Here is a 12885-nt window from a genome sequence, read left to right on the forward strand (position 1 = left end):
TTGGGGGTAGCCAGCTCAACAAAATGCCACACACCCAGGTGTAAGAAACAACATTGCCCAGGCATGGTCTAAGCCCCTCACCTCGTCCCTGTGCTTTGGGGAGCCGGCGGGACAGCCGAGGCACACGGCCCTGAGACCCCTTTGCAAAAAGCCGGCTTCCCACGGAGACAGTTTTCCTGAGGTGCAGACCCTATCCCAAGTGGTTGTGGCAAGGTAAAGCAAATGCCCTCCACTTCTCTGGAAGAAACCACAGTGCCCAGCCATGTTCTAAGCCCTCCCATCCGCCCTGGGCTTCTGGCAGCAGGAGTGAAAAGAGAGGAGCAGAGCACTGGGACCCGTTGGACAAAACCCGGCTTCCCACGGGAAAGTCTTTCTCCACGTGCAGACATGCTCCCAGGTGCCTGGGGCAAGGGGAAGGAAATGCCATACACTGACCTGGAAGAGACCACAGGGCCCAGGCACAGTCTGAACCCTTCCCTCAACCCGGCGGTTTTGCTAGCAGGAGTTCAACCCCAACGAACACAGCCCGGAGACCCCTGGGGCAAAAACGGCTTCCGACGAACAATAGGTGCTTGCTGTGGAACACCTATCCCAAGTGGGGGTAGCCAGCTCAACAAAATGCCACACACCCAGGTGTAAGAAACAACATTGCCCAGGCATGGTCTAAGCCCCTCACTTCGTCCCTGTGCTTTGGGGAGCCGGAGGGACAGCCGAAGCACACGGCCCTGAGACCCCTTTGCAAAAAGCCGGCTTCCCACGGAGACAGTTTTCCTGAGGTGCAGACCCTATCCCAAGTGGTTGTGGCAAGGTAAAGCAAATGCCCTCCACTTCTCTGGAAGAAACCCCAGTGCCCAGCCATGTTTTAAGCCCTCCCATCCTCCCTGGGCTTCTGGCAGCAGGAGTGAAAAGAGAGGAGCAGAGCACTGGGACCCGTTTGAAAAAAACCGGCTTCCGACGGGAAAGTCTTTCTCCACGTGCAGACATGCTCCCAGGTGCCTGTGGCAAGGGGAAGAAAATGCCATACACTGACCTGGAAGAGACCACAGGGCCCAGGCACAGTCTGAACCCTTCCCTCAACCCGGCGGTTTTGCTAGCAGGAGTTCAACCCCAACGAACACAGCCCGGAGACCCCTGGGGCAAAAACGGCTTCCGACGAACAATAGGTGCTTGCTGTGGAACACCTATCCCAAGTGGGGGTAGCCAGCTCAACAAAATGCCACACACCCAGGTGTAAGAAAAAACATTGCCCAGGCATGGTCTAAGCCCCTCACCTCGTCCCTGTGCTTTGGGGAGCCAGAGGGACAGCAGAGGCACACGGCCCTGAGACCCCTTTGCAAAAAGCCGGCTTCCCACGGAGACAGTTTTCCTGAGGTGCACACCCTATCCCAAGTGGTTGTGGCAAGGTAAAGCAAATGCCCTCCACTTCTCTGGAAGAAACCACAGTGCCCAGCCATGTTCTAAGCCCTCCCATCCTCCCTGGGCTTCTGGCAGCAGGAGTGAAAAGAGAGGAGCAGAGCACTGGGACTCGTTGGACAAAAACCGGCTTCCCACGGGAAAGTCTTTCTCCACGTGCAGACATGCTCCCAGATGCCTGGGGCAAGGGGAAGGAAATGCCATACACTGACCTGGAAGAGACCACAGGGCCCAGGCACAGTCTGAACCCTTCCCTCAACCCGGCGGTTTTGCTAGCAGGAGTTCAACCCCAACGAACATAGGCCGGAGATCCCTGGGGCAAAAACGACTTCCGACGAACAATACGTGCTTGCTGTGGAACACCTATCCCAAGTGGGGGTAGCCAGCTCAACAAAATGCCACACACCCAGGTGTAAGAAACAACATTGCCCAGGCACGGTCTAAGCCCCTCACTTCGTCACTGTGCTTTGGGGAGCCGGAGGGACAGCCGAAGCACACGGCCCTGAGACCCCTTTGCAAAAAGCCGGCTTCCCACGGAGACAGTTTTCCTGAGGTGCAGACCCTATCCCAAGTGGTTGTGGCAAGGTAAAGCAAATGCCCTCCACTTCTCTGGAAGAAACCACAGTGCCCAGCCATGTTCTAAGCCCTCCCATCCTCCCTGGGCTTCTGGCAGCAGGAGTGAAAAGAGAGGAGCAGAGCACTGGGACCCGTTTGAAAAAACCCGGCTTCCCACGGGAAAGTCTTTCTCCACGTGCAGACATGCTCCCAGGTGCCTGTGGCAAGGGGAAGGAAATGCCATACACTGACCTGGAAGAGACCACAGGGCCAAGGCACATCTGAACCCTTCCCTCAACCCGGCGGTTTTGCTAGCAGGAGTTCAACCCCAACGAATACAGCCCGGAGACCCCTGGGGCAAAAACGGCTTCCGACGAACAATAGGTGCTTGCTGTGGAACACCTATCCCAAGTGGGGGTAGCCAGCTCAACAAAATGCCACACACCCAGGTGTAAGAAACAACATTGACCAGGCATGGTCTAAGCCCCTCACCTCGTCCCTGTGCTTTGGGGAGCCGGAGGGACAGCCGAGGCACACGGCCCTGAGACCCCTGTGCAAAAAGCCGGCTTCCCACGGAGACAGTTTTCCTGAGGTGCAGACCCTATCCCAAGTGGTTGTGGCAAGGTAAAGCAAATGCCCTCCACTTCTCTGGAAGAAACCACAGTGCCCAGCCATGTTCTAAGCCCTCCCATCCTCCCTGGGCTTCTGGCAGCAGGAGTGAAAAGAGAGGAGCAGAGCACTGGGACCCGTTTGACAAAACCCGGCTTCCCACGGGAAAGTCTTTCTCCACGTGCAGACATGCTCCCAGGTGCCTGTGGCAAGGGGAAGGAAATGCCATACACTGACCTGGAAGAGACCACAGGGCCCAGGCACAGTCTGAACCCTTCCCTCAACCCGGCGGTTTTGCTAGCAGGAGTTCAACCCCAACGAACACAGCCCGGAGACCCCTTGGGCAAAAAAGGCTTCCGACGAACAATAGGTGCTTGCTGTGGAACACCTATCCCAAGTGGGGGTAGCCAGCTCAACAAAATGCCACACACCCAGGTGTAAGAAACAACATTGACCAGGCATGGTCTAAGCCCCTCACCTCGTCCCTGTGCTTTGGGGAGCCGGAGGGACAGCCGAGGCACACGGCCCTGAGACCCCTTTGCAAAAAGCCGGCTTCCCACGGAGACAGTTTTCCTGAGGTGCAGACCCTATCCCAAGTAGTTATGGCAAGGTAAAGCAAATGCCCTCCACTTCTCTGGAAGAAACCACAGTGCCCAGCCATGTTCTAAGCCCTCCCATCCTCCCTGGGCTTCTGGCAGCAGGAGTGAAAAGAGAGGAGCAGAGCACTGGGACCCGTTGGACAAAAACCGGCTTCCCACGGGAAAGTCTTTCTCCACGTGCAGACATGCTCCCAGGTGCCTGGGGCAAGGGGAAGGAAATGCCATACACTGACCTGGAAGAGACCACAGGGCCCAGGCACAGTCTGAACCCTTCCCTCAACCCGGCGGTTTTGCTAGCAGGAGTTCAACCCCAACGAACACAGCCCGGAGACCCCTGGGGCAAAAACGGCTTCCGACGAACAATAGGTGCTTGCTGTGGAACACCTATCCCAAGTGGGGGTAGCCAGCTCAACAAAATGCCACACACCCAGGTGTAAGAAACAACATTGCCCAGGCATGGTCTAAGCCCCTCACCTCGTCCCTGTGCTTTGGGGAGCTGGAGGGACACCCGAGGCACACGGCCCTGAGACCCCTTTGCAAAAAGCCGGCTTCCCACGGAGACAGTTTTCCTGAGGTGCAGACCCTATCCCAAGTGGTTGTGGCAAGGTAAAGCAAATGCCCTCCACTTCTCTGTAAGAAACCACAGTGCCCAGCCATGTTCTAAGCCCTCCCATCCTCCCTGGGCATCTGGCAGCAGGAGTGAAAAGAGAGGAGCAGAGCACTGGGACCCGTTGGACAAAAACCGGCTTCCCACGGGAAAGTCTTTCTCCACGTGCAGACATGCTCCCAGGTGCCTGGGGCAAGGGGAAGGAAATGCCATACACTGACCTGGAAGAGACCACAGGGCCCAGGCACAGTCTGAACCCTTCCCTCAACCCGGCGGTTTTGCTAGCAGGAGTTCAACCCCAACGAACATAGGCCGGAGATCCCTGGGGCAAAAACGACTTCCGACGAACAATAGGTGCTTGCTGTGGAACACCTATCCCAAGTGGGGGTAGCCAGCTCAACAAAATGCCACACACCCAGGTGTAAGAAACAACATTGCCCAGGCACGGTCTAAGCCCCTCACTTCGTCACTGTGCTTTGAGGAGCCGGAGGGACAGCCGAAGCACACGGTCCTGAGACCCCTTTGCAAAAAGCCGGCTTCCCACGGAGACAGTTTTCCTGAGGTGCAGACCCTATCCCAAGTGGTTATGGCAAGGTAAAGCAAATGCCCTCCACTTCTCTGGAAGAAACCACAGTGCCCAGCCATGTTCTAAGCCCTCCCATCCTCCCTGGGCATCTGGCAGCAGGAGTGAAAAGAGAGGAGCAGAGCACTGGGACCCGTTGGACAAAAACCGGCTTCCCACGGGAAAGTCTTTCTCCACGTGCAGACATGCTCCCAGGTGCCTGGGGCAAGGGGAAGGAAATGCCATACACTGACCTGGAAGAGACCACAGGGCCCAGGCACAGTCTGAACCCTTCCCTCAACCCGGCGGTTTTGCTAGCAGGAGTTCAACCCCAACGAACACAGCCCGGAGACCCCTGGGGCAAAAACGGCTTCCGACGAACAATAGGTGCTTGCTGTGGAACACCTATCCCAAGTGGGGGTAGCCAGCTCAACAAAATGCCACACACCCAGGTGTAAGAAACAACATTGCCCAGGCATGGTCTAAGCCCCTCACCTCGTCCCTGTGCTTTGGGGAGCCGGAGGGTCAGCCGAGGCACACGGCCCTGAGACCCCTTTGCAAAAAGCCGGCTTCCCACGGAGACAGTTTTCCTGAGGTGCAGACCCTATCCCAAGTGGTTGTGGCAAGGTAAAGCAAATGCCCTCCACTTCTCTGTAAGAAACCACAGTGCCCAGCCATGTTCTAAGCCCTCCCATCCTCCCTGGGCATCTGGCAGCAGGAGTGAAAAGAGAGGAGCAGAGCACTGGGACCCGTTGGACAAAAACCGGCTTCCCACGGGAAAGTCTTTCTCCACGTGCAGACATGCTCCCAGGTGCCTGGGGCAAGGGGAAGGAAATGCCATACACTGACCTGGAAGAGACCACAGGGCCCAGGCACAGTCTGAACCCTTCCCTCAACCCGGCGGTTTTGCTAGCAGGAGTTCAACCCCAACGAATTTGGCCGGAGATCCCTGGGGCAAAAACGACTTCCGACGAACAATAGGTGCTTGCTGTGGAACACCTATCCCAAGTGGGGGTAGCCAGCTCAACAAAATGCCACACACCCAGGTGTAAGAAACAACATTGCCCAGGCACGGTCTAAGCCCCTCACTTCGTCACTGTGCTTTGAGGAGCCGGAGGGACTGCCGAAGCACACGGTCCTGAGACCCCTTTGCAAAAAGCCGGCTTCCCACGGAGACAGTTTTCCTGAGGTGCAGACCCTATCCCAAGTGGTTGTGGCAAGGTAAAGCAAATGCCCTCCACTTCTCTGGAAGAAACCACAGTGCCCAGCCATGTTCTAAGCCCTCCCATCCTCCCTGGGCTTCTGGCAGCAGGAGTGAAAAGAGAGGAGCAGAGCACTGGGACCCGTTTGAAAAAAACCGGCTTCCCACGGGAAAGTCTTTCTCCACGTGCAGACATGCTCCCAGGTGCCTGTGGCAAGGGGAAGGAAATGCCATACACTGACCTGGAAGAGACCACATGGCCAAGGCACATCTGAACCCTTCCCTCAACCCGGCGGTTTTGCTAGCAGGAGTTCAACCCCAACGAACACAGCCCGGAGACCCCTGGGGCAAAAACGGCTTCCGACGAACAATAGGTGCTTGCTGTGGAACACCTATCCCAAGTGGGGGTAGCCAGCTCAACAAAATGCCACACACCCAGGTGTAAGAAACAACATTGACCAGGCATGGTCTAAGCCCCTCACCTCGTCCCTGTGCTTTGGGGAGCCGGAGGGACAGCCGAGGCACACGGCCCTGAGACCCCTTTGCAAAAAGCCGGCTTCCCACGGAGACAGTTTTCCTGAGGTGCACACCCTATCCCAAGTGGTTGTGGCAAGGTAAAGCAAATGCCCTCCACTTCTCTGGAAGAAACCCCAGTGCCCAGCCATGTTCTAAGCCCTCCCATCCTCCCTGGGCTTCTGGCAGCAGGAGTGAAAAGAGAGGAGCAGAGCACTGGGACCCGTTGGACAAAACCCGGCTTCCCACTGGAAAGTCTTTCTCCACTTGCAGACATGCTCCCAGGTGCCTGGGGCAAGGGGAAGGAAATTGCATACACTGACCTGGAAGAGACCACAGGGCCCAGGCACAGTCTGAACCCTTCCCTCAACCCGGCGGTTTTGCTAGCAGGAGTTCAACCCCAACGAACACAGCCCGTTGACCCCTGGGGCAAAAACGGCTTCCGACGAACAATAGGTGCTTGCTGTGGAACACCTATCCCAAGTGGGGGTAGCCAGCTCAACAAAATGCCACACACCCAGGTGTAAGAAACAACATTGACCAGGCATGGTCTAAGCCCCTCACCTCGTCCCTGTGCTTTGGGGAGCCGGAGGGACAGCCGAGGCACACGGCCCTGAGACCCCTGTGCAAAAAGCCGGCTTCCCACGGAGACAGTTTCCTGAGGTGCAGACCCTATCCCAAGTGGTTGTGGCAAGGTAAAGCAAATGCCCTCCACTTCTCTGGAAGAAACCCCAGTGCCCAGCCATGTTCTAAGCCCTCCCATCCTCCCTGGGCTTCTGGCAGCAGGAGTGAAAAGAGAGGAGCAGAGCACTGGGACCCGTTTGACAAAACCCGGCTTCCCACGGGAAAGTCTTTCTCCACGTGCAGACATGCTCCCAGGTGCCTGTGGCAAGGGGAAGGAAATGCCATACACTGACCTGGAAGAGACCACAGGGCCCAGGCACAGTCTGAACCCTTCCCTCAACCCGGCGGTTTTGCTAGCAGGAGTTCAACCCCAACGAACACAGCCCGGAGACCCCTGGGGCAAAAACGGCTTCCGACGAACAATAGGTGCTTGCTGTGGAACACCTATCCCAAGTGGGGGTAGCCAGCTCAACAAAATGCCACACACCCAGGTGTAAGAAACAACATTGCCCAGGCATGGTCTAAGCCCCTCACCTCGTCCCTGTGCTTTGGGGAGCCGGAGGGACAGCCGAGGCACACGGCCCTGAGACCCCTTTGCAAAAAGCCGGCTTCCCACGGAGACAGTTTTCCTGAGGTGCAGACCCTATCCCAAGTGGTTGTGGCAAGGTAAAGCCAATGCCCTCCACTTCTCTGGAAGAAACCACAGTGCCCAGCCATGTTCTAAGCCCTCCCATCCTCCCTGGGCTTCTGGCAGCAGGAGTGAAAAGAGAGGAGCAGAGCACTGGGACCCGTTGGACAAAAACCGGCTTCCCACGGGAAAGTCTTTCTCCACGTGCAGACATGCTCCCAGGTGCCTGGGGCAAGGGGAAGGAAATGCCATACACTGACCTGGAAGAGACCACAGGGCCCAGGCACAGTCTGAACCCTTCCCTCAACCCGGCGGTTTTGCTAGCAGGAGTTCAACCCCAACGAACACAGCCCGGAGACCCCTGGGGCAAAAACGGCTTCCGACGAACAATAGGTGCTTGCTGTGGAACACCTATCCCAAGTGGGGGTAGCCAGCTCAACAAAATGCCACACACCCAGGTGTAAGAAACAACATTGCCCAGGCATGGTCTAAGCCCCTCACCTCGTCCCTGTGCTTTGGGGAGCCGGAGGGTCAGCCGAGGCACACGGCCCTGAGACCCCTTTGCAAAAAGCCGGCTTCCCACGGAGACAGTTTTCCTGAGGTGCAGACCCTATCCCAAGTGGTTGTGGCAAGGTAAAGCAAATGCCCTCCACTTCTCTGTAAGAAACCACAGTGCCCAGCCATGTTCTAAGCCCTCCCATCCTCCCTGGGCATCTGGCAGCAGGAGTGAAAAGAGAGGAGCAGAGCACTGGGACCCGTTGGACAAAAACCGGCTTCCCACGGGAAAGTCTTTCTCCACGTGCAGACATGCTCCCAGGTGCCTGGGGCAAGGGGAAGGAAATGCCATACACTGACCTGGAAGAGACCACAGGGCCCAGGCACAGTCTGAACCCTTCCCTCAACCCGGCGGTTTTGCTAGCAGGAGTTTAACCCCAACGAACATAGGCCGGAGATCCCTGGGGCAAAAACGACTTCCGACGAACAATAGGTGCTTGCTGTGGAACACCTATCCCAAGTGGGGGTAGCCAGCTCAACAAAATGCCACACACCCAGGTGTAAGAAACAACATTGCCCAGGCACGGTCTAAGACCCTCACTTCGTCACTGTGCTTTGAGGAGCCGGAGGGACAGCCGAAGCACACGGTCCTGAGACCCCTTTGCAAAAAGCCGGCTTCCCACGGAGACAGTTTTCCTGAGGTGCAGACCCTATCCCAAGTGGTTGTGGCAAGGTAAAGCAAATGCCCTCCACTTCTCTGGAAGAAACCACAGTGCCCAGCCATGTTCTAAGCCCTCCCATCCTCCCTGGGCTTCTGGCAGCAGGAGTGAAAAGAGAGGAGCAGAGCACTGGGACCCGTTTGAAAAAAACCGGCTTCCCACGGGAAAGTCTTTCTCCACGTGCAGACATGCTCCCAGGTGCCTGTGGCAAGGGGAAGGAAATGCCATACACTGACCTGGAAGAGACCACATGGCCAAGGCACATCTGAACCCTTCCCTCAACCCGGCGGTTTTGCTAGCAGGAGTTCAACCCCAACGAACACAGCCCGGAGACCCCTGGGGCAAAAACGGCTTCCGACGAACAATAGGTGCTTGCTGTGGAACACCTATCCCAAGTGGGGGTAGCCAGCTCAACAAAATGCCACACACCCAGGTGTAAGAAACAACATTGCCCAGGCATGGTCTAAGCCCCTCACCTCGTCCCTGTGCTTTGGGGAGCCGGAGGGACAGCCGAGGCACACGGCCCTGAGACCCCTTTGCAAAAAGCCGGCTTCCCACGGAGACAGTTTTCCTGAGGTGCAGACCCTATCCCAAGTGGTTGTGGCAAGGTAAAGCAAATGCCCTCCACTTCTCTGGAAGAAACCCCAGTGCCCAGCCATGTTCTAAGCCCTCCCATCCTCCCTGGGCTTCTGGCAGCAGGAGTGAAAAGAGAGGAGCAGAGCACTGGGACCCGTTGGACAAAACCCGGCTTCCCACTGGAAAGTCTTTCTCCACTTGCAGACATGCTCCCAGGTGCCTGGGGCAAGGGGAAGGAAATTGCATACACTGACCTGGAAGAGACCACAGGGCCCAGGCACAGTCTGAACCCTTCCCTCAACCCGGCGGTTTTGCTAGCAGGAGTTCAACCCCAACGAACACAGCCCGTTGACCCCTGGGGCAAAAACGGCTTCCGACGAACAATAGGTGCTTGCTGTGGAACACCTATCCCAAGTGGGGGTAGCCAGCTCAACAAAATGCCACACACCCAGGTGTAAGAAACAACATTGACCAGGCATGGTCTAAGCCCCTCACCTCGTCCCTGTGCTTTGGGGAGCCGGAGGGACAGCCGAGGCACACGGCCCTGAGACCCCTGTGCAAAAAGCCGGCTTCCCACGGAGACAGTTTCCTGAGGTGCACACCCTATCCCAAGTGGTTGTGGCAAGGTAAAGCAAATGCCCTCCACTTCTCTGGAAGAAACCCCAGTGCCCAGCCATGTTCTAAGCCCTCCCATCCTCCCTGGGCTTCTGGCAGCAGGAGTGAAAGAGAGGAGCAGAGCACTGGGACCCGTTTGACAAAACCCGGCTTCCCACGGGAAAGTCTTTCTCCACGTGCAGACATGCTCCCAGGTGCCTGTGGCAAGGGGAAGGAAATGCCATACACTGACCTGGAAGAGACCACAGGGCCCAGTCCCAGTCTGAACCCTTCCCTCAACCTGGCGGTTTTGCTAGCAGGAGTTCAACCCCAACGAACACAGCCCGGAGACCCCTGGGGCAAAAACGGCTTCCGACGATCAATAGGTGCTTGCTGTGGAACACCTATCCCAAGTGGGGGTAGCCAGCTCAACAAAATGCCATACACCCAGGTGTAAGAAACAACATTGCCCAGGCATGGTCTAAGCCCCTCACCTCGTCCCTGTGCTTTGGGGAGCCGGAGGGACAGCCGAGGCACACGGCCCTGAGACCCCTTTGCAAAAAGCCGGCTTCCCACGGAGACAGTTTTCCCTAGGTGCACACCCTATCCCAAGTGGTTGTGGCAAGGTAAAGCAAATGCCCTCCACTTCTCTGGAAGAAACCACAGTGCCCAGCCATGTTCTAAGCCCTCCCATCCTCCCTGGGCTTCTGGCAGCAGGAGTGAAAAGAGAGGAGCAGAGCACTGGGACCCGTTGGACAAAAACCGGCTTCCCACGGGAAAGTATTTCTCCACGTGCAGACATGCTCCCAGGTGCCTGTGGCAAGGGGAAGGAAATGCCATACACTGACCTGGAAGAGACCACAGGGCCCAGGCACAGTCTGAACCCTTCCCTCAACCCGGCGGTTTTGCTAACAGGAGTTCAACCCCAAGGAACACAGCCCGGAGACCCCTGGGGCAAAAACGGCTTCCAACGATCAATAGGTGCTTGCTGTGGAACACCTATCCCAAGTGGGGGTAGCCAGCTCAACAAAATGCCACACACCCAGGTGTAAGAAACAACATTACCCAGGCATGGTCTAAGCCCCTCACCTCGTCCCTGTGCTTTGGGGAGCCGGAGGGACAGCCGAAGCACACGACCCTGAGACCCCTTTGCAAAAAGCCGGCTTCCCACGGAGACAGTTTTCCTGAGGTGCAGACCCTATCCCAAGTGGTTGTGGCAAGGTAAAGCAAATGCCCTCCACTTCTCTGGAAGAAACCACAGTGCCCAGCCATGTTCTAAGCCCTCCCATCCTCCCTGGGCTTCTGGCAGCAGGAGTGAAAAGAGAGGAGCAGAGCACTGGGACCCGTTTGACAAAACCCGGCTTCCCACGGGAAAGTATTTCTCCACGTGCAGACATGCTCCCAGGTGCCTGTGGCAAGGGGAAGGAAATGCCATACACTGACCTGGAAGAGACCACAGGGCCCAGGCACAGTCTGAACCCTTCCCTCAACCCGGCGGTTTTGCTAGCAGGAGTTCAACCCCAACGAACACAGCCCGGAGACCCCTGGGGCAAAAACGGCTTCCGACGAACAATAGGTGCTTGCTGTGGAACACCTATCCCAAGTGGGGGTAGCCAGCTCAACAAAATGCCACACACCCAGGTGTAAGAAACAACATTGCCCAGGCATGGTCTAAGCCCCTCACCTCGTCCCTGTGCTTTGGGGAGCCGGAGGGACAGCCGAGGCCCACGGCCCTGAGACCCCTTTGCAAAAAGCCGGCTTCCCACGGAGACAGTTTTCCTGAGGTGCACACCCTATCCCAAGTGGTTGTGGCAAGGTAAAGCAAATGCCCTCCACTTCTCTGGAAGAAACCACAGGGCCCAGCCATGTTCTAAGCCCTCCCATCCTCCCTGGGCTTCTGGCAGCAGGAGTGAAAAGAGAGGAGCAGAGCACTGGGACCCGTTTGACAAAACCCGGCTTCCCACGGGAAAGTCTTTCTCCACGTGCAGACATGCTCCCAGGTGCCTGTGGCAAGGGGAAGGAAATGCCATACACTGACCTGGAAGAGACCACAGGGCCCAGGCACAGTCTGAACCCTTCCCTCAACCCGGCGGTTTTGCTAGCAGGAGTTCAACCCCAACGAACACAGCCCGGAGACCCCTGGGGCAAAAACGGCTTCCGACGAACAATAGGTGCTTGCTGTGGAACACCTATCCCAAGTGGGGGTAGCCAGCTAAACAAAATGCCACACACCAGGTGTAAGAAACAACATTGCCCAGGCATGGTCTAAGCCCCTCACCTCGTCCCTGTGCTTTGGGGAGCCGGAGGGACAGCCGAGGCACACGGCCCTGAGACCCCTTTGCAAAAAGCCGGCTTCCCACGGAGACAGTTTTCCTGAGGTGCAGACCCTATCCCAAGTGGTTGTGGCAAGGTAAAGCAAATGCCCTCCACTTCTCTGGAAGAAACCACAGTGCCCAGCCATGTTCTAATCCCTCCCATCCTCCCTGGGCTTCTGGCAGCAGGAGTGAAAAGAGAGGAGCAGAGCACTGGGACCCGTTTGACAAAACCCGGCTTCCCACGGGAAAGTCTTTCTCCACGTGCAGACATGCTCCCAGGTGCCTGTGGCAAGGGGAAGGAAATGACATACACTGACCTGGAAGAGACCACAGGGCCCAGGCACAGTCTGAACCCTTCCCTCAACCCGGCGGTTTTGCTAGCAGGAGTTCAACCCCAAACGAACACAGCCCGGAGACCCCTGGGGCAAAAACGGCTTCCGACGAACAATAGGTGCTTGCTGTGGAACACCTATCCCAAGTGGGGGTAGCCAGCTCAACAAAATGCCACACACCCAGGTGTAAGAAACAACATTGCCCAGGCATGGTCTAAGCCCCTCACCTCGTCCCTGTGCTTTGGGGAGCCGGAGGGACAGCCGAGGCACACGGCCCTGAGACCCCTTTGCAAAAAGCCGGCTTCCCACGGAGACAGTTTTCCTGAGGTGCAGACCCTATCCCAAGTGGTTGTGGCAAGGTAAAGCCAATGCCCTCCACTTCTCTGGAAGAAACCACAGTGCCCAGCCATGTTCTAAGCCCTCCCATCCTCCCTGGGCTTCTGGCAGCAGGAGTGAAAAGAGAGGAGCAGAGCACTGGGACCCGTTTGATAAAACCCGCCTTCCCACGGGAAAGTCTTTCTCCACGTGCAGACATGCTCCCAG

Source organism: Ursus americanus, unplaced genomic scaffold, assembly GCF_024610735.1.
Source record: "Ursus americanus isolate L20-20 unplaced genomic scaffold, mUrsAme1.1.p SCAF_76, whole genome shotgun sequence".
Classification (NCBI taxonomy): Eukaryota; Metazoa; Chordata; class Mammalia; order Carnivora; family Ursidae; genus Ursus; species Ursus americanus.